Below are 27,515 nucleotides of genomic sequence, written 5' to 3' on the forward strand. Positions count from 1 at the left end.
GGTTCCCCCCTCAACTCCCCCAAATATCATCGGATCCAGTCGGGATTTAAAATAAGAGCTCTGAGACACGATATCCTTCCAAACTTCAAATTTCACCAAGATCCGATCAAACTTTCGTAAGTTAAAAACACTTAATTTTTTCTAATTTTCAGAATTAACCCTCCTCCCCCCCCCCCCCCAACTCCACCAAACAGAGCAAATCGGCTTCAGTTACGTCAATAGCGTATCTAGAACTTCCGCTTATTTTTCCCACCAAGTTTGATCCCGATCCCTCCACTCTAAGCGTTTTCTAAGATTTTAGGCCCTCCCTCCAACTCCCCCAAATGTCATCAGATCTGGTCGGGATTTAAACTAAAAGCTCTGAGACACAATATCCTTCTAAACATAAAATTTCATTAAGATCCCATTACCCGTTCGTAAGTTAAAAATACTTCATTTTTTCTATTTTTCCGAATTAACCGGCCTCCCACTCTCCCCCTGATAGTCAAATCGGGAAAACGAATATTTCTAATTTAAACTGGTCCGGTCCCTGATACGCCTGCAAAATTTCGTTCTCCTAGCTTACCTGGAAGTGCCTAAAGTAGCAAAACCGGGACAGACCGACGGACCGACCGACACACAGACCAACAGAATTTGCGATCGTTATATGTCACTTGATTAATACCAAGTGCCATAAAAAAAGATTATCGAAACTTTATATAAAGTAAGCACAAATACCGCACCTGAGCCATTTATGTCGGCTTTTTGAAGGAATGATGAAATTCACCAGCATGATACTAGACATGAATCGCAACTAGTTACAACAAGAGCTAAGAGCTCATAAGGCACTTGTGACGAGGCAAGAAGAGCTAAGAGCCAAGAGATCATATGGTATGAGCTCTAACAAAATTCTATGAATCAATAGATTGATTTAAAAGGAAAATGAGAGGCTTAACGCCGGTCAGGATTTTAAATAAGAGCTCTGAGTCACGATGTCCTTCTAAATATCAAAATTCATTAAGATCCGATCACCCACTCGTAAGTTACCAATACCTAATTTTTTCTAATTTTTCCTCTCCCTTTAGCCCCCCAGATGGTCAAATCTGGGAAAACGACTTTATCAAGTCAATTTGTGCAGCTCCCTGACACGCCTACCAATTTTCATCGTCCTAGCACGTCCAGAAGCACCAAACTCGCCAAATCACTAAACCCCTCCCCCCAAGTCCCCCAAAGAGACCAAATCCAGTACGGTTTCGTCAATCACATATCAAGGACATTTGCTTATTCTATCCACCAAGCTTCATCCCGATTCCTCCACTCCAAGTATTTTCCAAGGTTCCCTCCTCCAACTCCCCCCAATGTCAAAAGATCTGGTCGGGATTTGAAATAAGAGCTCTGAGAAATGAAGTCCTTCTAAATATCAAATTTCATTCAGATCCGATCACCTATTCGTAAGATAAAAATACCCCAATTTTCACGTTTTCCAAGAATTCCGGTTTCCCCCTCCAACTCCCCCCAATGGCACATATTCTGGTCGGAATTTAAAATTAGGGCTTTAAAGCACAAGATCCTTCTAAATATCAAGTTTCATTAAGCTCTGGTCACCCTTTCGTAAGTTACAAATACCTCAATTTTCAAAATTACCCCCCCCCCTCCAACTCCACCAAAGAGAGAAGATCCGGTCTGGTTATGTCAGTCACGTATCTTAGACAAGTTTTTATTCTTCCCATCCAGTTTCATCCTGATCTCACCGCTTTAAGTATTTTCTAAGATTTCCAGTCCCCCCAATTGCCCTCCGATTACGCTGGATCCGGTTGAGATTTAAAATAAGAGATCTGACTTACGAGGTCCTCCTTAATATGAAGTTTCATGAAGATCCGATCAATTCTTCGTAAGTTAAAAATACGTCACTTTTTCTAATTTTTCAGAAATAACCCCCTCCCCCGAATAGGGCGGATCCATTCCAATTATGTAAATCAAGTATCTAAGACTTCTGCTTATTTTTCCCACCAAGTTTCATCCCGATCCCTCCAATCTAAGCGTTTTCTATGATTTTAGGTTTCCCCACTCCAAACTCCCCCCAATGTCACCAGATCCGGTCGGGATTTAAAATAAGAGCTTTGAGACACGAATTGGCAAAGCTTTGGGGCATGATTTATGATCGCGAAAGTTTGAGTTTCCGATGCTACTCCATCTCGAATATTTTAACTTGTCCATTTCCAAGTATCCAGTTTTGGGTTTGGTTGTTGAGGCACGTCTTGCCTCTTTGATAATGGATCCAAACATTTCTTTAAATTAAGAGCAGCAATACTAAATCGTATAGGACAGTTTTGAAACTTTGCCGAGGTTGGCTAGGACAGCAAAACTTTTACTGGGGAATAAAAAACCTTAGGTGCAATCTTTGGGATATCAATTTGGAGAGGGGGGATTCAAAAGGTCCGTGACCTAGAGTGTTTAACATCATAGGAGCTTTACTTTGATCCTAGGAGATAATGAAAGTAAAACTCAAATAACTAGAATTTTATTGACTTTTTTTATGTCACATCAAATTACACCGCATGCCAAAGCTATTACACAAAATCCGAATAGGATCAAAAAATATAAAATCTATAACCCTGAATTTAAAAGTGTTTATGGACCCACAATGTGAGGCGCTTGCGTATTCTTAGACTAACATATTCCTGTCCATGTCCCTCTTCACTGCGAGGACCTTCTGATCCGTCTACCAATATTTTCTCATATGTCCCTACTTTACTTACTACACGGAATAATTATTATTATGTTTCAAAAACGTTGATTTTAAATTTCTCCATTTGAAAACCAGAAAAGGGTTCTGGATCTGTTTAATGATTTATTTCCTATAATAGAACTACTTCCTAGAACGAACCCTTCCAGATGTCTTGAATATATGTAAAAAATTCAAAATTCTGAGTATTTTGGTTTGATGTTTATTTATTTACTTACTTAACAAGTAAGTATAATTACTATAATCTAATAATAATTTTATTAGAAATGTTTATTTCTAATAAAATTGTTCTACTAATACTACTACTACTAACTGATTACTTAACTTTATTTACTTAACTGAATAAAGTTAATATCCTTCATTTAATTGGAAGAGGTCCATTGACAAACTAATTTATTTGTTGTATTTTTTTCTTTCTCACTTCTAATGGACTTACATCTTTAGGCGAATTTAAACAGTTAGATTTTAAAATTAAAATGAAGTTGGTGGCCTTAAAATAAAAGAGTTAAAATACATGGCTAAATGATGAAAAACCCAAGACTGATAGTCTGAGTAAGAGGCAAAGCTGGCAAAAGTCTTTTTCTTTTAAAGCATCAGGGCAAGAAATTTGTTAAAAGAATTTTAAGGAAAAAACTCGCATCTTACCCTGAACATAAGACGATACTTCTCATCTATGGTTTGAACTGACTCAAACTCTTATTATCCATGGTCAAACCCCGCGAAGGAGAAATAGAAGCTATAACCGTCTTGTTGTCTTACTGAAAAATTAAATATTCTTAATTATATTCAAAGTTCACTTTTTACCAGGGATTGATTTAACATTTTACAAGGTAATAATCATTAAAGAGATTATACAATTTTTTTATACTTATATAAAAGGAGCAATTCTCGAGACCAGCTATATCATTTAACTGCAACTACGTGAAGTCTCTAGGAATAAGAAAGAGAAAATATAATTTATGAAAATATGTCAATTTTGTACAGACCTGTGCCTTCAGGCACAAGGATATGTCTCAAGAGTGTGTTACCGAAAGAATTGGCGGGGGGGGGTATTGAACAATTTGGGAAATTTTTGACTATAGCTTTTGCAGAAAAAAAATTATAAATTTTGTAATATAATGAGAAAAAAACAATAAACAATCAACAGTTAATTTTGCGAATTTGACATGGCCCATCAAATTGGAAGTTTGCAAAATTCTAATTAAAAGTTGAACAGCAAAAAGTGAATATTAACAAAAAACTATATACATTTACAGCTTTAAGAAACAATAAAACAAACACAGCAAGAAAACAAGTAGTATATGCAACAAACTATAGAGATTATAGATCGAATTTTGAAAGCATATAACACCCAGATAAAGAGTAATCGAGGATTAAAAAAAAAAATTATAGTAGGTGTTGAATTTTTACTTTCCTTTTAAACGAAGTGACATCTATTTACTTGAAAAGATGAATTAGGGTATATGCTATTGAAATGTTTACAATATAAATGAAATCACAGAGAAAAGAAAAATGTTGATAAAATAAGATTGGTTCTAGCAACAACTGATTTTAATTATTGTGTTTTGAGCTGAAGCAACAAGAAATATGTATTTTGTATTGAGACATCATTCTCACTCGTTAGTTTTATCCAAACAATACTAGCATAAAGTTGTGATGGCACATTGGGATTGAAAATACAACAGATCAGTCATTTATAACTATTTGATATTGCCATCTATATTCTTTGAAAAAAAGCATACATTTCAAACATTGACTATGAAATAATTGCTGGTAAAATAATATAATTTATTCTTATATTTTACAGTTCAGAATTTAATACGAAATATTCAGTTTTGTTTCAAAAATTTGGTATATCTGATTCGTTGTACCCACAATGTTTTATACAGACTTGGCAAAAAAATTAATAGTCTGTTGTGGGAATCAAATAAAAAATTACAAAATCATAAGTAAATACTAGTTGGATATTTCAATTTCAATTTATATGTACTTAAAATCGAATATAATACACACATTCCGTATATACTATAAGGAATGCATCAATTAAGAGTAAGAAAAAAAACTAGATCTACGTTGCAAGGCCAACGTGAGGTGTTGTGGCAACCTTTGTTAGGATTAGCCGAGTAAAGTGTTGCGAGAGCACACGCAACACATTGGTTTTGTTTCCTTGCTTCGATTAAACGCTGATATTGTTAAGTTGTGAAGTTGTTAAGTCCCTTACATTTCTTACCACTGAAACCAAATTGGTCTTACCATCAAATATATAGGTAAAAAATAATAGGTAAACAAACTAGACCCACATTTTTGCATAGCCTACTGTTTGAAATATGGTCAGTCAGTTGGGTACCCAAAACAATCTATTGGCAATTTCTCTGGAAAGCATCTTAAAATCTTCCTGTTTTTAGAAGCACCTATACTTCAGAACCATACTTAACTCTATCATCAATTTAGCTTCCAATATTCTAATCTAGGCTTGAAGACTTTTCTTCATATCCTGTCAATTTTTTTTCAACTGTAGAAAATTATCCTGGGACATAGGCATTTAGCTTTTAATATCTACAATGCACCCACTATTTTTACTAATAATACTACCTAGGTCAACTAAGCTGTCTGCTTGATCAATGTTTTGTTACCCAATGTCACCTGTTCATTTTGACTTACTCCTAGCCTTAGCAACCTAGTCTACTAAACACAATTACTGTCCGCCATAAATGGCAGACAGTAACAACGGCAATCAAAGGGATAAAATTAACCCTTGACTGGGCTGCCCACTTAATTCAACAATCTGTCTTGGCTTTTTTCTACAATTGGCCATGACTCATACTTTCATCTAGGATGCTAAAATCATCAACAAAATCTACTACTACTACTACTACTACTACTACTACTACTACTACTACTACTACTACTACTACTACTACTACTACTACTACTACTACTACTACTACTACTACTACTACTACTACTACTACTACTACTACTACTACTACTACTACTACTACTACTACTACTACTACTACTACTACTACTACTACTACTACTACTACTACTACTACTACTACTACTACTACTACTACTACTACTACTACTACTACTACTACTACTACTACTACTACTACTACTACTACTACTACTACTACTACTACTACTACTACTACTACTACTACTACTACTACTACTACTACTACTACTACTACTACTACTACTACTACTACTACTACTACTACTACTACTACTACTACTACTACTACTACTACTACTACTACTACTACTACTACTACTACTACTACTACTACTACTACTACTACTACTACTACTACTACTACTACTACTACTACTACTACTACTACTACTACTACTACTACTACTACTACTACTACTACTACTACTACTACTACTACTACTACTACTACTACTACTACTACTACTACTACTACTACTACTACTACTACTACTACTACTACTACTACTACTACTACTACTACTACTACTACTACTACTACTACTACTACTACTACTACTACTACTACTACTACTACTACTACTACTACTACTACTACTACTACTACTACTACTACTACTACTACTACTACTACTACTACTACTACTACTACTACTACTACTACTACTACTACTACTACTACTACTACTACTACTACTACTACTACTACTACTACTACTACTACTACTACTACTACTACTACTACTACTACTACTACTACTACTACTACTACTACTACTACTACTACTACTACTACTACTACTACTACTACTACTACTACTACTACTACTACTACTACTACTACTACTACTACTACTACTACTACTACTACTACTACTACTACTACTACTACTACTACTACTACTACTACTACTACTACTACTACTACTACTACTACTACTACTACTACTACTACTACTACTACTACTACTACTACTACTACTACTACTACTACTACTACTACTACTACTACTACTACTACTACTACTACTACTACTACTACTACTACTACTACTACTACTACTACTACTACTACTACTACTACTACTACTACTACTACTACTACTACTACTACTACTACTACTACTACTACTACTACTACTACTACTACTACTACTACTACTACTACTACTACTACTACTACTACTACTACTACTACTACTACTACTACTACTACTACTACTACTACTACTACTACTACTACTACTACTACTACTACTACTACTACTACTACTACTACTACTACTACTACTACTACTACTACTACTACTACTACTACTACTACTACTACTACTACTACTACTACTACTACTACTACTACTACTACTACTACTACTACTACTACTACTACTACTACTACTACTACTAGAATCTCATCCATTTTTTTCATACTTTCATCTGGGATGCTGAAATCATCAGCAAAATCTAACTCCAGGAAATTTTTACTCAAATTATTTGAATTCATCAAATAATAAATAAATTAATTAATTATAGACTTTTTGAACAGATTTCTGTAATTAGGGAATAGGATACTGACTATTCAATCAAGTCCTTTAACACAGAAACCTCAAACTAGAAAATTTGATAATTACTTTTTAATCGATTTGACTTCTGAACAACTCATGTAAACTAGTGGGAGAAATATTTTTATTTAGCCTCTTCTTAGTTTTTGAGTTTTGTCAAAGGCTCATAAAAGCTCCGAAGAAAACCAAGAGAAATGGCTAAGAATTTCCTATTTTCAATTTTACTCTCTAATGTAGTTGGAATTCTATTAATGTATTGGAATTCGTTCTATTTCTTTAGCTTTTGATTTCTGTTTCAAATACATTTACAGTCCAATCCTAAATCTTTCCCTCATAATCCTAATTTAACTTTAATATACTGATTTAATTTTTGCTTTAGAACCAATTTTCTTATTTCACTGTCCATGTGGACTGAATAGTCCCAGGATGGATCCTCAAATTATGTCGATTAATATCGACATATTAATTATATGCCATTGTAGTTGAGTCCCTGTGTCCAACCTGTGAATATAGATATCTATATATATAGAAATAAGTTGTATGTCTGTTACACTATGTATGTCTGTTCTATACAAACCTCTAACTGGCTTTACAAACCTCCTTCAAAAAGAAGATTAGCTTTAGGGTAATTAGTGTTCTCGGGATGGTAAGAGAATTTTTCCTCACCGGCAGAGCTCTCTGTTTCCTTTTCTTCTTTCCTTTCGTCAATTTTTAAGTTGTTTGAATCCTCCTCAGAATCTTGCTTTCCTGCAATTGATATTCACATGATTTTCAGTTCAAAAATTAATGCTCACATTTACAAAACAGTTTTCTATAACAGTATTATAAACATTATTTTACAGTCCAGGGCAGGTATCAATTTAACCCTAACCGTCATGGACTGACAAAATAAGAAAAGTGAATATGGATTATTTGTGATAAATATAGTGATAAATATGTGATAAATATGGATTATTTATAGGGAATGAAATTATGAATTATATTTTTTTTTCTTTAATAGCGTCAAATAGGCAAATCTTTTTTAATGGTTTTTGTGTGGATACTAAACTCGTCGGAGAAAAAAATAGAACTTAGAATTTTCGATCAAATAAGCCTCCTCCTAAATTGATGTGACAACCCCATCCACAATAACTATATATGCCCCAGGACACATCTTACAACCCTTTCCCAAATCTTAGGGGACTGTGTCAACCCCAGAGAGATTGTTATATAAGACGTGGACAACGTTTAACAAAAGGGCTATCTCAAAATTTTTGCAAGATTCATTTCGGGGCAAAGGGCGTTAGGAGGGCTAGTTGCCTTCTGATCACTTTTGACTCTTAAAAATAAAACTAAAATTTCAGATCAAATAAGCCTCTATCAAAGTTGATATGACCACCCCATCGAAAATAACCGTATATGCCCCTAGGTCACAACTTAAAACTCTTGCCCCCTAGATCGGCGGCATTGTCAGCCCCAGGAGCATTTTTATATGTCACAGGGATTATTTTGAACAACGTTGCTGTCTCAAAATTTCTATTCGATATACTTGGGAAAAAGAGGGCATGGAGGGGCTGTTGCTCTTCAATCACTTTTAACTCATAAGATAGGGAAACTAGATCTTTCGATTTCTTATGAAACAAGCCTCCTTCAAAGTTGATATGACCACCCCTCCCAAAATAACCTAATATGACCCAAGGGCAAAATTTGTAGCCCTTTCCCGTAAGCTGGAGCATCTATGAAAGTTGTTATGACCACCCCATCAAAAATAACTTTATATGCCCATAGGTCACAACTTACAACTCTTGCCCCCTAGCTTTCAGGAGCCATGTCAGCCCCAAAAGCATTTTTATATGACACAAGGATTTGAACAAAGTCCTTATCGCAAAATTTCTATTCGATATACTTGAGAAAAAGAAGGCATGGAGGGGATGTTTCTCTCCAATCACTATTGACTCATAATATAGGGAACTAGAACTTTCGATTGCTTATGAAATGAGCTTCCACCATAGTTGATACGACCACCCCTTCTAAAATAACCTAATATACCCCTATGGCAAAATTTATAGCCCTTTCCCGTAAGCTATGGGGGCCAGTGTTAACCCCAGAGGCATTTTTATATGACAAGTGGACGATATTTAACAAAATAAAACTATCTAAACATTTTGATCAGATTTACCTGGGGGGAAAGGATGTTATAGGGGCCAGTTCCCCTTTAATAAATTTAAAAAGAAAACATGTAATATCAAATCAGACGCTTCCAAAGTATATATGACCACCCCTTCCAAAATAAGCTTATATACCCCCGGGCACAACTTACAACCCTAGTCCCCAAGCTCCAGGTCAAGGAGAGCAAGGGTGCCTGTAACCCTCCAATAAATTTTAACTCTAAAAAATTAAACTGGAATAATTAAATTTAACTTTAGCTTAAATATAAAACATTTCAAACTCTTTTTTTTTTACAAGGGATCAGACGAAAAGCAAAACAATCAAGTCGCAGCCTTCTTCATATGTTGTGCAATTTTTTTCTTTTTTAATTCTATATGTTTTATGATTTTTAAGACAAAATTGAGCAATCAAGTACAATATAAAAGAGAAAATTGTGGACGTTGCTAAACGGTGGTACGCCTCAACCTCCTGTTCCACTTATAGATTATTTTAGTAAAACTTTTCATCGATCTATCTTTTGTCTGTGGAGTATACGGGTTTCTTCTTACAAAAATCAAACACAGCAAAAAGTGGAAAGTCAAGTTTATCATTGGTAAAATCTTTAACCTGAAAAATGAATCGAATAAAAAGTATTACATATACAAGAGCTACTCTCCACGTAGGATACTATTCAGATTTTTAATACATTTGAATTTAAATATTCAATTTTGTTCAAAAAGTTATTTTAAATTGTAATTTTGTTTTAAATATAATTAAATTGATGTGTTTCATTCCGTTGTTTTACTTCAAAACCTCTTCTTCATCTCTCTCTTTCATAACATAATTTAAACTATGGAATCTAAACCTTCCTGAATTGAGTTAATATCCCTCATTTAATTGACAGAAGTCCATTGACAAACTAATTTATTTGTTTTATATTTTTCTTTCTCACTTCTAATGGACTTACATCTTTAGGCGAATTTAAACAGTTAAATTTTAAAATTAAAATGAAGTTGGTGGCCTTAAAATAAAAGAGTTAAAAGACATGGCTAATTGATGAAAAACCCAAGACTGATAGTCTGAGTAAGAGGCAAAGCTGGCAAAAGTCTTTTTCTTTTAAAGCATCAGGGCAAGAAATTTGTTAAAGAATTTTCAGGAAAAAACTCGCATCTTACCCTGAACATAAGACGATACACCTCATCTATGGTTTCAACCGACTCAAATTCTTATTATCCATGGTCAAACCCCGCGAAGGAGAAATAGAAGCTATAACCGTCTTGTTGTCTTACTGAAAAATTAAATATTCTTAATTATATTCAAAGTTCACTTTTTACCAGGGATTGACATAACCTTTTACAAGGTAATAATCATTAAAGAGATTACACTAATTTTTTTATGCTTATATAAAAGGAGCGATTCTCGAGACCAGCTATATCATTTAACTGCAACTACGTGAAGTCTCTAGGAATAAGAAAGAGAAAATATAATTTATGAAAATATGTCAATTTTGTACAGACCTGTGCCTTCAGGCACAAGGATATGTCTCAAGAGTGTGTTACAAAAGAATTGGCGGAGGGGGGGGGCTATTGAACAATTTGGGAAATGTTTGACTATAGCTTTTGCAGAAAAAAAATTTATAAATTTTGTAATATAATGAGAAAAAAACAATAAAATATCAACAGCTAATTTTGCGAATTTGACATGGCCCTTCAAATTGGAAGTTTGAAAAATTCTTGTTAAAAGTTGAACAGCAAAAAGTGAATATTAACAAAAAACTATATACATTTACTGCTTTAAGAAAAATATAAAACAAACACATCAAGAAAACAAGTAGTATATGCAACAAACTATAGAGATTATAGATCAAATTTCGAAAGCATATAACACCCAGATAAAGAGTGATCGAGGATTAAAAAAATTATAGTAGATGTTGAATTATTACTTTCCTTTTAAACGAAGTGACATCTATTTACTTGAAAAGATGAATTAGGGTATATGCTATTGAAATGTTTACAATATAAATGAAATCACAGAGAAAAGGAAAATATTGATAAAATAACATTGGTTCTAGCAACAACTGATTTTAATTATTATGTTTTGAGTTGAAGCAAGAAGAAATATGTATTTTGTATTCAGACATCATTCTCACTCGTTAGTTTTAAACAAACAATACTAGCATAAAGTTGTGATGGCACACTGGGATTGGATATACAACAGATCAGTCATTTATAACTATTTGATATTGCCATCTATATTTTTTGAAAAAAAAAGCATACATCTCAAACATAGGTAGCGTTGACTATGAAATAATTGCTGGTAAAATCATATAATTTATTTTTACATTTTATAGTTCAGAATTTAATACGAAATATTCTGTTTTTTTCGAAAATTTGGTATATCTGATTCGTTGTACCCACAATGTTTTATACAGACTTGGCAAAAAAAAATTAATAGTCTATTGTGGCCACAAAAAAAAATTACAAAATCATCAGTAAATACTAGTTGGATATCTAAATTTCAATTTATATGTACTTAACATCGAATAAAATACACACATTCCGAATATACTATAAAGAAGGTATCAATTAAGAGTAAAAAAAGACTATATCTACGTTGTGTGGGCAACGTGAGGTGTTACAGCCTCCTTTGTTCAGCTTCTCCGAGTAAAGTGTTGCGAGAGCAACACTTTGGTTTTGTTTCCTCGCTTCGATTAAACGCTGAAGTTGTTAAGTTGTGAAGTTGTTAAGTCCCTTACATTTCTTACCACTGAAACCAAATTGGTCTTACCATCAAATATACAGGAAACAAATAACAGGTACACAAACTAGAACCACACTTTTGTAGAGCCTACTGTTTGAAATATGGTCAGTCAGTTGGCTACCCAAAACAATCTATTGGCAATTTCTCTGGAAAGCATTTTATAATCTTCCTGTTTTTAGAAACAGCTATACTTCATAACCATACTTAACTCTATCATCAATTTAGCTTCCAATATTCTAATCTGGGCTTGAAGACTATTCTTCATATCCTGTCAAACTTTTTTCAACTGTGGAAAAATATCCCGGGATTTAAGTATTCAGCTTTTAATATTTTCAATGCATCCACCATTTTTACTAATAATAGTACCTGGGTCAATTAAGCTGTCGGCCTGATCAATGTTTGATGAATGGCTGAGTGGTTGGCACTCTGGTGTGGGAATTCAGTGTCCAAGGGGCACGGGTTCAATCCCAGTTGTGACCAGTTATTTAGTTTGGGACGGGGATCAGGGGCGTGATTCTGTAAGCTCAGCCAGACTCGACCCAGCTCTAAATGGGTACCTGGAAAAATATGGCGAAGGTGAGCAGGAAGGGTGTGCGAAAGCACAGGATGGTTGGCCCCCAGCCCCCCCATTGAACTTCCAGGCTATAAATGAAGGGCTATAAAACGGAGATCAGCACGGACGATTTGGACCTTAAGGGTCAAGTGCCGTCTTACTACTACTACTACTACTACTACTACTACTACTACTACTACTACTACTACTACTACTACTACTTACTACTTACTACTACTTACCCAATGTTACCTGTTCATTTTGACTTACTCCTAGCCTTAGCAACTTAGTCTACTAAACTTTAATTTTGAAACCTATTGTAGCACCCTGAACTTGCAAAACGTCTAGAATCTCATCCATTTTTTTCATACTTTCATCTAGGATGCTGAAATCATCAGCAAGATCTAACTCCAAGAAATTTTTACTTCCCCCATTGGTTCCATGTTTTCCAATAGCCTTTGTTCATCTCCTTAAAACCAAGTCCATCAAAATAATCTATCCAAATAGGCATAGAACACAAAACTGCTTAAATCCTGATTTTGAACAAAACCAGCTACTAACTTCTTTTACTACCTTGACTTTAGCTTTGTTATTTATGTACATAGCACTAATTAATTTGATGTGTTTGTTTGTTAGGCTACACCATAAAAAGACAATACCTTTGCTAAAGGTCTTTAATAAGCTGAATCAAACCATTGCTCATAATCTATAGAAATGACGAAAAAAGGTGTTCGATAACTCAGGCACTTCTTAATTATTAATGTCCCAGTAAAATTGTGTACACTCTCTATGCTTCCTAAAAGCACACTGTTCTTCTCTTAAAGTTTTGTCTACTGTATCTCCTAGTCTACAAATTATACCCTGAATTGCAGTCGCTAGCAATAGGACAAATTATGTGTCCTTACTATGAATACCATCATACTAATTAATTAGCTATTTGTGGATATTTACTAATTAGAAAGGCTGTGGCTGATACCTAAAATAAACAATTTGCTTATATCGCTTTTGTTATACAGAGGTTTTAATTAGGATTTTCTTAAAATTCCTCGGTGCTACCCTTAACAAAAATCAAATTCATAATATTCAGTAACTTATTTCTAAGCCTATAACCACCATATTTAAGAAACCCATTTACCAATTATCAGCACCTGGGGCATTATCATGTTTTAATCATTTTAGTACCGTCACTAATTCTTCCTCACAAAACAAATCATCCTTCAAATTTTATCGTCCTAGCTGATCTGGAAATTCTTAAACCAGCAAAACCAGGCCAGACAGACAGACCGACCGACAGAATTCGCGATCGCTTTGTCACTTGGTTAATACCAAGTGCCGAAAAAATCAATTACAAAAACATGACTTTCGTCCCAACCCAAACCAGAGCCAACGGACCCAACCACAAATCCACCACCTTTTCAAGGGGAGAGGCGTACACATCTTGCACCCTTCCTCGCCTGGATCCATCACTGCTTCTGAGATCCCTCACTCAAAACGTATAAAAAAGTTTTATGTTGAGAGATTAAAGGCTCGGAGAATATATTATTACCGTGTCAAATACGGTATGTTACATAATGTAAATTCCACAGGAAAACCTAATGAAAAGGAATTAATAAAAACTTATATTTAACTTGAGAAGAAAATGAGATAAGTTGAACAAGCGAGCTAGTTTAACAATAGAGCTTGTTCAGTTTGACAACTGAACAATTTGTTCTACAGCTTTTTCCGATTTCTTTTAGGGAAATGCCACATAAACCATTTGAATTTTTCTGGCCAAAGTGTTTCACATTTTCAAATTCTCATGCTAACCATGGTATATACCGGTAAGAAGCTAATTTGAATAATTCTATAGAACAAATAATAGATGTTTCTGGCTATTATTTTAAAGAGATGTCAAGGATTCTTAAGAGTTTGTTTATTTGCATTTTAGCATGGAGAATAATTCTGTATTATTTGGCATAAATCAATTCATCAAACAATCAATAAATAAATCAATTAATTAGCGACTTTTTGAACAGATTTCTGTAATTAGGGAATAGGATACTGACTATTCAATTAAGTCCTTTAACACAGAAACCTCAAACTAGAAAATCTGACAAGTTCTTTTTAATCGATTTGACTTCTGAACAACTCAAGTAAACTAGTGGGAGGAATATTTTTATTTAACCCCTTCTTAGTTTCTGAGTTTGTCAAAGGCTCATAAGAGCTCCGAAGAATACCAAGAGAAATGGCTAAGAATTTCCTACTTTCATTTTTGCTTTCTAATGTAGTTGGAATTCTATTAATGTATTGGAATTCGTTCTATTTCTTTAGCTTTTGATTTCTGTTTCAAATCCATTTACGGTCCAATCCTAATTCTTTCCCTCACAATCCTAATTTAACTTGAATATACTCTTTAAATTTTTACTTTAGAACTAATTTTTCTTATTTCACTGCCCATGTGGACAGAATAGTCCCAGGATGGAACCTCAAATTATGTCGATTAAAATCAATTTTTATTCAGGTCAATCAATAGAACTGGCTTTACAAACCTCCTTCAAAAAGAAGATTAGCTTTAGGGTAATTAGTGTTCTCGGTCTTGTCAGGAAATTTTTCCTCACCTGCAGAGCTTGCTGTTTCCTTTTCTTCTTTCCTTTCGTCAATTTTTAAGTTGTTTGAATCCTCGTCAGAATCTTGCTTTCCTTGAATTGATATTCACATGAATTTCATTTCAAAACTTAATGCTCATATTTACAAAACAGTTTTCTATAGCAGTATTATAAACAGTATTCTATAGTCCAGGACAGGTATCAATTAAATCCCTTAAGAAGAGTCTAACCGTCATGGACTGACAAAATAAGAAAACTGAATATGGAATATTTGTGATAAATATAGTGATAAATATGGATTATTTGTAGGGAACGAAATTATGACAAAAAGGCCAATCTTTTTTAATGGTTTTTGTATGGATACTAAACTCGTCGGAGAAAAAAATAGAACTTGGAATTTTCGATCAAATAAGCCTCCTCCTAAATTGATATGACAACCCAAACCACAATAACCCTATATACCCCAGGACACATCTTACAACCCTATCCCAAAGCTTAGGGGACTGTGTCAACCCCAGAGGCATTGTTATATAAGACGTGGACTTCATTTAACAAAAGGGCTATCTCAAAATTTTGGCTATATACATTTCAGAGGAAAGGGTATTAGGAGGGCTAGTTGCCTTCTGATCACTTTTGACTATTAAAAATAAAACTAAAAATTTCAAATCAAATAAGCCTCTATCAAAGGTGATATGACAATCCCATCGAAAATAATCTTATATGCCCCTAGGTCACAGCTTAAAACTCTTGCCCCCTAGCTCGGGAGCATTGTCAGCCATGAAACAAGCCTCCTTCAAAGTTGATATGACCACCCCTTCTAAAATATCCTTATATACCCCTAGGACAAAATTTATAGCCCTTTTCCGTAAGCTTTGGGGGCCAGTATAAGCCACAGCGGCAGTGTTATTTGACAAGTGGACTATTTTTAACAAAATACTATCTCAAAATTCTGATCAGATATATTTGGGGGAAAAGATGCTAGGGGGGCTAGCTGCCCTTTAATCAATTTAACAAAGAAAACTTTTAATATCAAATCAGCATCTTCCAAAGTATATAATCACAGGGCTGCCACAAAGTCCCTTAAGTCCCTAAATCTGGCTTCGGTCTCTTTTTGGTCCCTAAATCAGTGCTCAGGTCCCTGAAGAGCTTTTCCTGATCAAAACCATTCCATATTAGTTGAATTATCTTATCTTTAAGTAATGGAAGCCACTATGCAAGGTATGGTATTTCAGTTTTGTTTCATGTAAGTCATTTTCAACATATAGTCGTCCTGTTTGACGACTATAGCGTTACTGTACAAAGTAGTGAAAAGGATTGACACCCTTTGCCTCTGGAGTCACCTTAGGCTAGTTTTTCCTGATCAACATTCTTCCATATTAGTTGAATTATCTTATCTTTAAGTAATGGAGGCCACTCTGGAGTCATCTTAGGATATATTTTTTATCCTAGCTTTCAGGAGATTTAATTATTTTGTCAGTGTTATGCTAAAACGTGGTCCTAGCTAGCCTTGAATTCTAAGGGGCTGATTATTTTGTCAATATTATGCTAGATACGTTTTTTTTTATCCCAGCTTTCAGGACAGTTTATTATTTTGTCAGTGTTTTGCCAGATATGAGGGCCAGCCTTGAATTTTAGGGAGTAACTGCTCTTGGAATACCTGCTCTTAACTTTTCTTCTTTTTTCAAGCTTAACGTGAACTGCTTCAACTGAATTTAAATGGGAAAATACAAATTTAAGAATGTTGGGCTGGAGGAGAGAGACGAAACTGGGCACCAGATGAAAAACTGGTGCAGAGCCGTCCAAGGATATGTACCACTTGCTTGTCAGAAAGGTTGTTACTCTCTACTTCAGCACTCTCGGACTGGAGAAGATAAAAAAAACGTCCAGACCAAGCTGAAACCCAATCAACTTCGCTTGACTTCAGCCTCCAGCTGCACCCCTGGAAGGTAATCAAACTGGGAATTACACTTGCTCAGTAAATGAGCAAACAGTGATAGCTGAAATTACAGGGGCTCTAAAGATGACTGAATCTGACTACTCCAGTAAATTGGCAGAAGGAATAGCAGAAGTCTTCAAAAAAATGTTCAAAAGACCCAGTTCTTAATAATTTCTCCATCGGGCAAACTAAGCTTATGGACCAGTTGAACGAAGCGCTTGGACCAAATTTTCAGAAGATTACATTGGAGGAAATTGATAATAGTTATTTTGTGATAGAATTTGATGAAACAGCGAAAGCTGTTCTTTCGCTGTTATGTCATCTGTTCTGTTCGCTATTATCCAACAGCGAAAGCAAAAAGGAGTTGCAGATTAGAATCTGTTTCTGGTCTGAAAAGATGAATCAGTTGGTAGAGAGGCATCTAAAGACTTGTTTCTTAGGTCATACCGCTGCAGAGGCATGTGAAAACGTAAGGTAACAGATGGTGACGGACTTTTAGACATTGGCAACTGTAGAATCCAAATTGTACACAAAGCCTTTCGCAAAAACCTAGAAGAGTTTGGGGGGACTTTCTCTAATCTCATTGCGAAGGTGTATTACTTTTTTCGTGGGTGGCCTGCGCGGCTGGAAGACTGTTCAAAAATCCAGCAGAAAACTGGAGTTCCCAGGTCAAGCTTTGTCAAACATGTACCAACCCGATGGCTATTGATTGGTCCTACTGCTGCTAGGATGATTGAGCAGTGGCCAGCTATTGTCGAGTATTTTACTGTCTTCATTCCGAAGAAAAATGCTATTTTGATGCGGTCGAATGTATATAAAGAGATTGCAAAACTCCTGCAGCAGTCCACTTTGAAAGCAGAGTTTCCGTTCATTGGTGACAGTTCTAGTCTTTTTAACTTGGTTTCATTTCAGCGCAAAGAACCGTTGGTACATGAAATTTTTATGGAACTGGAGCTTCTTGTTCTGACGCTTGCTGGGCATATCTTGAAAGCCAAAGCAGCTCAGAAATTGTTAGAAGACTTGAGTCTTCTTACAGAGCCTTTTTTTTTAATGGAATCATTCTGAATCCCACAAATAAAAGGAGTATAGTATCCCTGAAACTTTGTGCGTAAGTGAATGACTCTGTGGACCTCACTCCAATGAGAACCGTGACTGAAAAAATAAACTTTAAAATGCCTTGTAAGTTATACGGTAGGGATGTTTTCTTTGAAGATCTTATAATACACCCAATAGATTGAGATATGTGAAGCTATGATACACATTATCAAGATTTAAAGACTGTGAATTTTTTGTTTAATAAAGAGTGATTTCTCAGACTGAATAAAATAGTTGACAGCTATGAATATAAGACCAGATGTAAAAAAAAATCTTTGACAACTTTAAAAAATGAGATAAAACTAGACTTATCTTTGTCAAAGGGAATATGAAAGCATTGTGCAGAACGAAGAGAGGAGCGCCAAGTAAAAGGTTAAGAAATATATTTACTAATAGAGGTGGTAAATGAAAGAGGAACGAGGTGTAGAGGGGGATAGGAATAGAGAGAAAAACAGAGGTATGATGTAAGAGATAGAATAGGAGATAATTGCGATTATTTGGATCTAACTTTCGCAAAATTTTCATTTAGCATTTTAGTGTAATTTTCTATTTAGTTTATTAATCAGAAAGGAAACCGAACCATTAATTTTTGTATATTCTTCTTTATCTAGGAGTCTTTCGAAAGCTCGCATGAACGATTGGCCAAAATCCCTAATTTCAAATCATCAATTAAATCAATTAAAATGTTATGTTTCTCAATCCGATAATGGAGCTCAAACCACAACCACAAAACCCAAAGAAAAGATCTAAAAGAAATACGTTAATTTCACAAATTTCCTTCAGTGATTTTCCGTAAATGGAATAGTCCGTAAAGAGGAGGGTCCCAAAGGGAATTTACGGTGAAGGGGCAGGGTTTTACAGTGAAATTTTCTTACGGAAAAGATTTTCCGCAAAACAGAGTTTGCTTTAAAGGTTGTTCTTTTTGTTCGGTTTTTTGTTGTGTTTTTTTTACTGCAGGTTGGCGGAGATCCGAGTCAAAACATAAGTTTTTATTTTAACCATTCTTTATTTCACAAATGCGTAAAATCACCCTCGATTTCTAGATTATAATTCCTTGTTTGTTTTTTTTTTTCCAACGTCATGCAGCTTTTACGTAAAAAAGAAAAAGACGATTTTTTTTGCAAGAGCCATTTATTTCTAGAAGTGCATTTATTTCCTATCAAAAGCCCTAACTATAAAAAAAGCTGTAATTTAACGGAAGTTTCATGTGAAATTCCAAGAAAAATTTTTTTTTTTTTTTTCAAAATAGTAATGTCAACAAAACCCTTCATTATATGCGTCAAATTTATGACATTAATTTGGACTTATATTATGATTCATACAACTTTAATTTAAAAAATACAAAACAAATTGTGAAAATATAATTAGATAGATGGAAAAAATAAATTCTAGGCTATTGATTATTAACAAAATTGACTCGTTAGGTTCAATCACTTCAAAAAAGACAGTAATCAATCAGTGGATAAATATTTAAAAAAAACAAGAGCTGAGAGCTCATACGGCACTTGTGACGAGGCCGGAAGAGCCAAGAGCTCACATGGTATGAGCTCTGGCAAAATTCTAAGAATCAATAGATTGATTTAAAAGAAAAATCAGAGGCTTAATGCCGGTCGGGATTTAAAATAAGAGCTCTGAGCCAAGATGTCCTTCTAAATATCAAAATTCATTGAGATCCGATCACCCACCCGTAAGTTATAAATACCTCATTTTTTATAATTTTTCCTCTCCCTTCAGCTCCCCAGATGGTCGAATCGGGGAAAACAACTTTATCAAGTCAAAAGGTGCAGCTCCCTGATACGCCTACCAATTTTCATCATCCTAGCACATCTAGAAGCACCAAACTCGCCAAAGCACTGAACCCCAACCCCTAACTCCCCCAAAGAGAGCGAATCCATTACGGTTACGTCAATCACATATCTACAACATCTGCTCATTCTAACCACCAAGTTTCATCCCGATTCCTCCACTATAAGCGTTTCCCAAGATTTCCGATTCCAACCTCCAACTCCCCCCATTGTCAACAGATCTGGTCGGGATTTGAAATAAGGGCTCTGAGACATGAGTTTCTTCTAAATATCAAATTTCATTAAGATCCGGTCACCCGTTCTTAAGTTAAAAATACCTCAATTTTTCAAAAAAAAATTAAATTGACCCCCCCCCCTCGCTCCTCCAAAGAGAACTCCGTTCCAATTATGTCAATCACGCATCTAGAACTTGGGCTTATTCTTCTATCCAAGTTTCATCCCCACCTCTCCACTCTAAGCTTTTTCCAAGATTATGAAAATTTGATCCAAGGACTCCTATGTCCCCGGATCAGATTCGAGTCGAAGATTAAGCATCTGAGACATAACATTCTTCTATATATCAAGCTTCATTAAAATCCGATCACCTCTTCGTAAGATAAAGATAACCCAACTTTCACGTTTTCCAAGAATTCCGGTTTCCCCCTCCAACTCCCTCCAATGTCAAAGGATCTGGTCGGAATTCCAAATTGGAGCTTTAAAGCACAATATCCTTCTAAATATCAAATTTCATTAAGATCCGATCAATTATTCATATGTTACAATTACCTCATTTTTTCTCATGTTTTCGAATTATTCCTCCCCCCTCCCCCCGACTCCAACAAAGAGAGTGGATCCAGTCCAATTATGTCTGTCACGTATCTTGTACTTGTTTTTATTCTTCCCACCCAGTTTCATCCTGATCTCTCCTCTTTAAGTATTTTCCAAGATTTTCGGCCCCCCCCCCAACTGCCTCCCTCCCAATGACGCTGAATCCGGTCAGGATTTAAAATAAGAGATCTGAGTTACGAGGTCCTTCTAAATAGGAAGTTTCATTAAAATCCGATCACTCCTTCGTAAGTTAAAAATGCCTCATTTTTTCTATTTTTTCAGAATTAACCCTACCTCCCTCCCCCCCCCCACCAGCTCCCCCGAATAGAGCGGACCTTTCGATTATGTCAATCACGTATATAGGACTTCTGTTTATTTTTCCTACCAAGTTTCGTCCCGATCCCTCCGCTCTAAGTCTTTTCCAAGATTTTAGGTTCCCCCTTCCCCATCAACTCCCACCAATGTCATCGGATCCGGTCAGGATAAAAAAAAAGAGCTCAGAGATACAATATCCTTCTAAATATGAAGTTTCGCTGAGATCAGATCACCTGTTCGTAAGTTAAAAATACCTCATTTTTTTCTAATTTTTCAGAATTAAAAAACTAACCCCAATCTGCTCCGGTTATGTCAATCACGTATCTAGGACTTGTGCTTATTTTTCCCACCAAGTTTCATCCCGATCCCTCCACTCTAAGCGTTTTCCAAGATTTTAGGTCCCCCCTCAATTCCTCCCAATGTCACCGGATTCAGTCATGATTTAAAATAAGAGCTCTGTGTCAGGATGTCCTTCCAAACTTCAAATTTCATCAAGATCCAATCACTCCTTCGTAAGTTAAAATACCTAATTTTTTCTAATTTTTCAGAATTAAAAAACTCCCCCAAACAGAGCAGATCCGTTTCGGTTATGTCAATAGCGTATCTAGAACTTCTGCTTATTTTTCCCGCCAAGTTTCATCCCGATCCCTCCACTCTAAGCGTTTTCCAAGATTTTAGGTCCCCGCCTTCAACTCCCCCCAATGTCACCGGATCTGGTCGGAATTTAAAATAAGAGCTTTGAGACACGATAACCTTTCTCAACATCAAATTTCATTAGGATCCCATCACCAGTTCGTAAGTTAAAAATACTTCATTTTTTCTATTTTTCCGAATTAACCCCCCCCCCCCCAGATGGTCAAATTGGGAAAACGACTATTTGCAATTTAAACTTGTCTGGTCCCTGATACGCCAGCACAATTTCATCGTCCTAGCTTACCTGGAAGTTCCTAAAGTAGCAAAACCGGGACAGACCGATGGACCGACAGACAGACAGACCGAGAGAATTTGCGATCCTATATTCTCTATTCTATATTCTACTTGATTAATGCCAAGTGCCATGAAAAAAGATTGCCGAAATTTTGGATAAAGTAAGCACAAATACCCTTATCGCGCTGCCTATGATTTTGGTTCTTTCTGAGAAGACCTGTTGATATAGTTATCAGACAGTAAATTATGTGTCTTTTTAGTTTTATTTGTTATTTCAATTCAGATTATGTGTCAAAAGAGAAGACAAGAGATTCTCGTGGCTTCGAATAGTAAGACAAAAAAGATCACATATTTGTGCGAAATGCCCAAGGTTCACAGAATTAATACCAAGTATTCTAGAGATTATGGTCATACTCTAGAGATTATGAAATAGTAAGTGTAATATTCAAATCCACGGAAGAAGACGAACAACAGCGAATTAAAATCAACAAGAATGGTTACCAAACAAATAAGCAGTGTTGACAAAACGTTATACATAGCCTATTAATTATGTGAAAACAAGGACCAGGACTCTTATGAAGCACATATCTATTGTATACAGTATGAAAAAAAAAATCAGATCTTATTAAACCTGCTCTGAATGTTTGTTGTTTGTCCAAAAGAGTAATAATAAATGATGATTGGAAGTGTTACTCAGGACAGCCTCAACAGAACAGCCGTACTCAAGGGAGGCTAGCTCTTTCCAACCTCAAATATCTGATGAATGGAATTGATGAATACCACATAAAACTTGAACTTGACTCGTGCGCAATTTCTCCTCAAGTAGATTCTTCAAGCTTTGGGTTTTTTTTTGTCAAATGTGTCCAGGACTTCACAAATTGGAGAAACTGTTTGGGAAGCGAACTGTCAATTGATTTCCCAGCACCTTCTAAATACAATTGCTCAAAGGGAAGATCCACAGTATCTAGGAAAGTCTTAAAATTATGTAATGATGATACTGAAATGGTAAATAAGCCAGCTATCAAATGATGAATTAATATAGAAACACATCGGCTGTCCAGCTACTGGAATCTTTTTAATAGAGAACAGAACGATCACTTGTTATAGCTGTCGAGGACTATTCCGATAATTCCGATAATTCCGATAATTACTCTTGTCACCTTTCTTAGGATCATGAAAAAGAAGATAGAGTGAAAAAACATAAAGATAGACATAGTAGAAACTGGTAAACAGGATTCAAAGGAGATCGTTAAAATAAAGTAAGAATCAACAAAAAATAAACAATAGCAAAAAAAAAAGATTGACATATTAGAAGCTGGTGAGTTAGAGTTATAGGATGGTTTTGAAAAAAATCATACCTAAACCCAAAATATATTGCAAACTTTCAGAACCGACCCCTATTGACTAAGTTTATATAAATAATGAGTGTCAACCACTCATAGCTATACAAAAAAAAATAAGAATATTCAAATAGGTTCTATAAGAAAGTTGATCTGGAAATAGCCAATAATCGGAAAACCTTTCTGTGAGAAAAACTAAACCAAAGGGTCGGTACAAAAAAAACGGATAAACCAAATAAGACGGATTGGTCACATAAAAGCTTAATTGTGTTGTCTAAGTAGCTGAGATGTTATTTTTTTCTTGAGCTTTTTCTTGTTTATTGTTTTCATTTTTGTTTGATTTTTCAGTATTTTTATATCCCTCTAAGCGAATTTCACGCCTGCAAAGGGGGTGTAAACAACTTATTATTATTAAAAGCTAGTTAAGAAGAGTTAAAGTAAAGTGGTAGATTAAAAAAAAAAAGATTGAATCAATAAAAAGACACTATACAAAAAAAAAATTAAAATGTGCGATACAAACATTACATCACGAAAATATCAAGTGGATATTTTAGTACAAAATCCAATTTAAGCGTAAAAAATTTTCAGAGCATATATTTAGATCGATATGACTTATGAACATATTGCAAATCAAGTAATAACGTATAATGTATTTTTTCAGAAAAATTCCAACAAATGGACAAATTCCATTTATAAGGGAGAGTTTAATCCAAAATGACTCAGATTATCTACTTATTTGTCTAACTGCAAAATTACTACAGTGTACATTCGCCTTTGATATTTAAATGACTTAACTTAATAGTCAATTTGAGAAATTTTACTTAAAAAAGATTTAAACAGAATTTAATTACTTTAAACATGTTAATTAAATTTTTTTTAAATATAGTTATTTTGAATTAAATTTGAAAATGTTTCTTAAATTCGTTATTTCTCTTAATATTTCAGTTTTGACTATTCTCTGTATTAAGTTATCCAAACATTTTTGATAACAATAGATTTTAACACAAAAACCCAAAAGGCCCGGTCAATATAAGATTTCATCAACACTGACCTTTAACTGGCACCCATTAGTCAATATTTAGAATATTTATTAGAGCATTTTTTTATTTATTAGAATATTTAGAACATTTAGAATATTTCAGTCAATGGTAAATTCTATAGATCTAGTTCTCTTAAAGTGAGAATTGGTGACATATCACTGTGATTGGGCGTTAAGACTTACCTTCTTTCTCTCTCGACCTAATTCAAAAGTAAATTTGATCGGTATATAGATTTACAGCAATTCCATATGCCTGATTGTAATACTTTGTCATAATTGTTTGGCCCTTCAGTTCTATTAACGCAAACTCCCTGTAAATAAAAATTATCACACTAAAATATGATATGAGGCAAGATAAAGTCCACCAGAACAAATTTTCAAAAACTCTAGCTCGTTTCTGCTCTTCCATAAAGCAGTATGATGTAGCATAGGATGTACTCAAAACTTTATTCCAATGACGCAGTAGGCTTTAGATTTTTATAGGTAGGAAAGGAAGTAGTAGCAAAATTCTTGTTTGTAGTGAAACTAAATTTCTCGTGAACGGTCTTAGGAAGAAATAAGGTTAAACTAAAGGATTGATATATAGTGATGGCAACTGCTGAAAAGCCAATCAGGTCAAAATGTTATTTTACAGCAACTTAATTTTTTTTTCAATGACGCAAAAGGTTTTAGGATTTTGCTATTAGGGAAGGAGGCAGTACCCATACTCCTGTTTTAACTGATCTTTGTTCGCTTCAATCTTGATTCGCATATTTGATTAAAGGCTTATTTATTCACTTACGTTAGTGCATGTTGTATGTTCGTTTACTATGATTGTTATATTTAGTTTCTGTTCATTTTGGGATTCATTTATGCTATAACAGTAAAATATTTTTGTTTGTTTTAAGCTCGATTTGCATATTCAATTTTTACTGAGCTCGTTTCAAGATTTATTCATTAATTTATATTAGCACAACAAAAGAATAAAGACGAAAGCAATACGAAACCGGAAAAATGGAACAGCAAGAACTGTGCAAGAAGAGATAAAAAAAACTAGAAAAAATATTTTTTTTAAAGAAAACCAAAAAAAATTACCCCCCCCCCCCAAAAAAAAAAGCATGCCACAAGTATTTAAGCTGCTCCAACTCCATCCAGGAAATAAGAGTCCAGCTTAATGCAGGTTAGATTTCAATTACTTTTAGTTTTATTGACGAGCAATTATGATTGTCCCCTTCTTTTCTTCACTTGATTAGTTGCAATTCCTTCTTTTCTTATTGATAGACGTTTCTGTTCTTTTCTGGTTTTTATCAGCATCAAGCATGCTTTAATTGACCCATCTAAAGATATTTGCGGTCTTTCTTTATCTTTCCTTGACCTTTTCTGGCGGCCAGCGTTAACACCCCCCCCCCCGCAAAATAAACCCCATAAGAATTTCCCCGAGAAAAAAAACACGGAAAATACCCCCCCCCCCCCGCAAAATATCACCCCCACGCAGTTGGTTGGTCTCCAATCCCTTATAACTTCATAAAAAGGACTAGAACTCTCAATTTCAGATCTAACGAGCGCACTCCGAAGTTTTTTTTTAACTTGAAGGGAGGTGTGGATAAGGATAGGGCAATACCCCTCCTGTACGGAATAAATTCTGATCATTTGGGGTTTAATATTTTTCTTAACTTTCAGAATAACACCATAGATCTGAAATATACTCAGAAATCATAAGGGAGAGTAAATGTCAATTTCACATTTCTGATGCAATTTTAAAAATTTCTTTTGTACCTCCTCCCCCCAAAAAAAAAACTTTGCTGAAAAACCCTTTTGTTGTACAATTTTCACGGAGGGGATTAACAGCATGATTTTAACAAGAGCTAAGAGCTCATATGGTATTTGTGACGAGGTCGAAAGGGCCAAGAGCTCATATGGCATGAGCTCTAGCAAAATTTTAAGAATCAATAGATTAATTTAAAAGGAAAATCGGAGGCTTATTGCCGGTCGGGATTCAAAATAAGAGCTCTGAGACACGAAGTCCTTTTAAATATCAAAATTCATTAAGATCCGATCACCCACTCGTAAGTTAAAAATACCTAATTGTTTCTAAATGCTTCCTCTCCCTTTAGCCCCTCCCCCCGATGTTCGAATTGGGGAAAACGACTTTATCAAGTCAATTTGTGCAGGTCCCTGACACGCCTACCAATTTTCATCGTCCTAGCACGTCCAGAAGCACTGAACTCGGCAAAGTACTGGACCGACCCCCCCTAACTTCCCTAAAGAGAGCGGATCTAGTCGGTTTATGTCAATCACGTATCTACGATATTTTATAAGTTCCCTCCCGATCTCTCCACTCTAAGCATTTCCAAAGATTTCCGGTTTCCCCTCCAACTTCCCCCAAATCAACAGATCTGGCCGCGATTTAAAATGAGAGCTTTCAACCATGAGTTCTAATTTTTCCAAATTAACACCCCCTCCATCTCCCCCAAAGAGAGTAGATTCAGTCGGGTTATGTCAATCACGTATCTAGGACTTGTGCTTGTACTTCCCTCCAAGTCTCGTACTGATCTCTACAGTCTAAGCGTTTTCCAAGATTTCCGCCCCCCTCCAACCACCCCCAATGACACTGGATCCAGTCATGATTTAAAATAAGAGATCCAAGTTACGAGATCCTTCTAAATATGAAATTTTACTAAGATCCGATAACTCCTTCGTAATTTAAAAATACCTCATTTTTTCTAATTTTTCAGAATTAACACTCCCCCCGACTCTCCCAAAGCGAGAGAATCCGTTCCGGTAATGTCAATCACGTATCTAGGACTTGTGTATGTTTTTCTACCAAGTTCCATCCCGATCCCTCCACTCTAAGCGTTTTCCAAGATTTTAAGTTTCCCCATCCTACCCCCCCCCCCCCCAATACCACCAGATCCGGTCTGGATTTAAAATGTGAGCTCTGAGACACGATATTCTTCTAAATATCAAATTTTAATAAGATGTGATCATCCGTTCGTGA

At 35.0% G+C, this 27,515-nt stretch overlaps 1 long non-coding RNA gene across 4 annotated transcripts in view; it reads right to left on the reverse strand.

The window, feature by feature from the left end:
- LOC136042766 (uncharacterized) overlaps positions 1 to 24,850 on the reverse strand; it is a 38,557-nt gene extending 13,707 nt beyond the window's left edge. For 2 of the 4 annotated variants that reach the window (XR_010621417.1, XR_010621420.1), the window contains exons 1-5: positions 24,722 to 24,850; positions 15,287 to 15,367; positions 10,552 to 10,664; positions 7,916 to 7,996; positions 3,371 to 3,483 (exon numbers count right to left, since the gene is read on the reverse strand). This is a non-coding gene — a long non-coding RNA (uncharacterized LOC136042766). Of the gene's footprint in view, positions 1 to 3,370; positions 3,484 to 7,915; positions 7,997 to 10,551; positions 10,665 to 15,217; positions 15,368 to 24,721 lie in introns of all 4 variants that reach the window. The other 2 variants (XR_010621418.1, XR_010621419.1) reach the window with 2 other exon arrangements.
- Positions 24,851 to 27,515: the final 2,665 nt, after the last annotated feature.

The sequence above is a fragment of the Artemia franciscana genome, unplaced genomic scaffold (genome assembly GCF_032884065.1).
Source record: "Artemia franciscana unplaced genomic scaffold, ASM3288406v1 Scaffold_1966, whole genome shotgun sequence".
In the NCBI taxonomy this organism is placed as follows: domain Eukaryota; kingdom Metazoa; phylum Arthropoda; class Branchiopoda; order Anostraca; family Artemiidae; genus Artemia; species Artemia franciscana.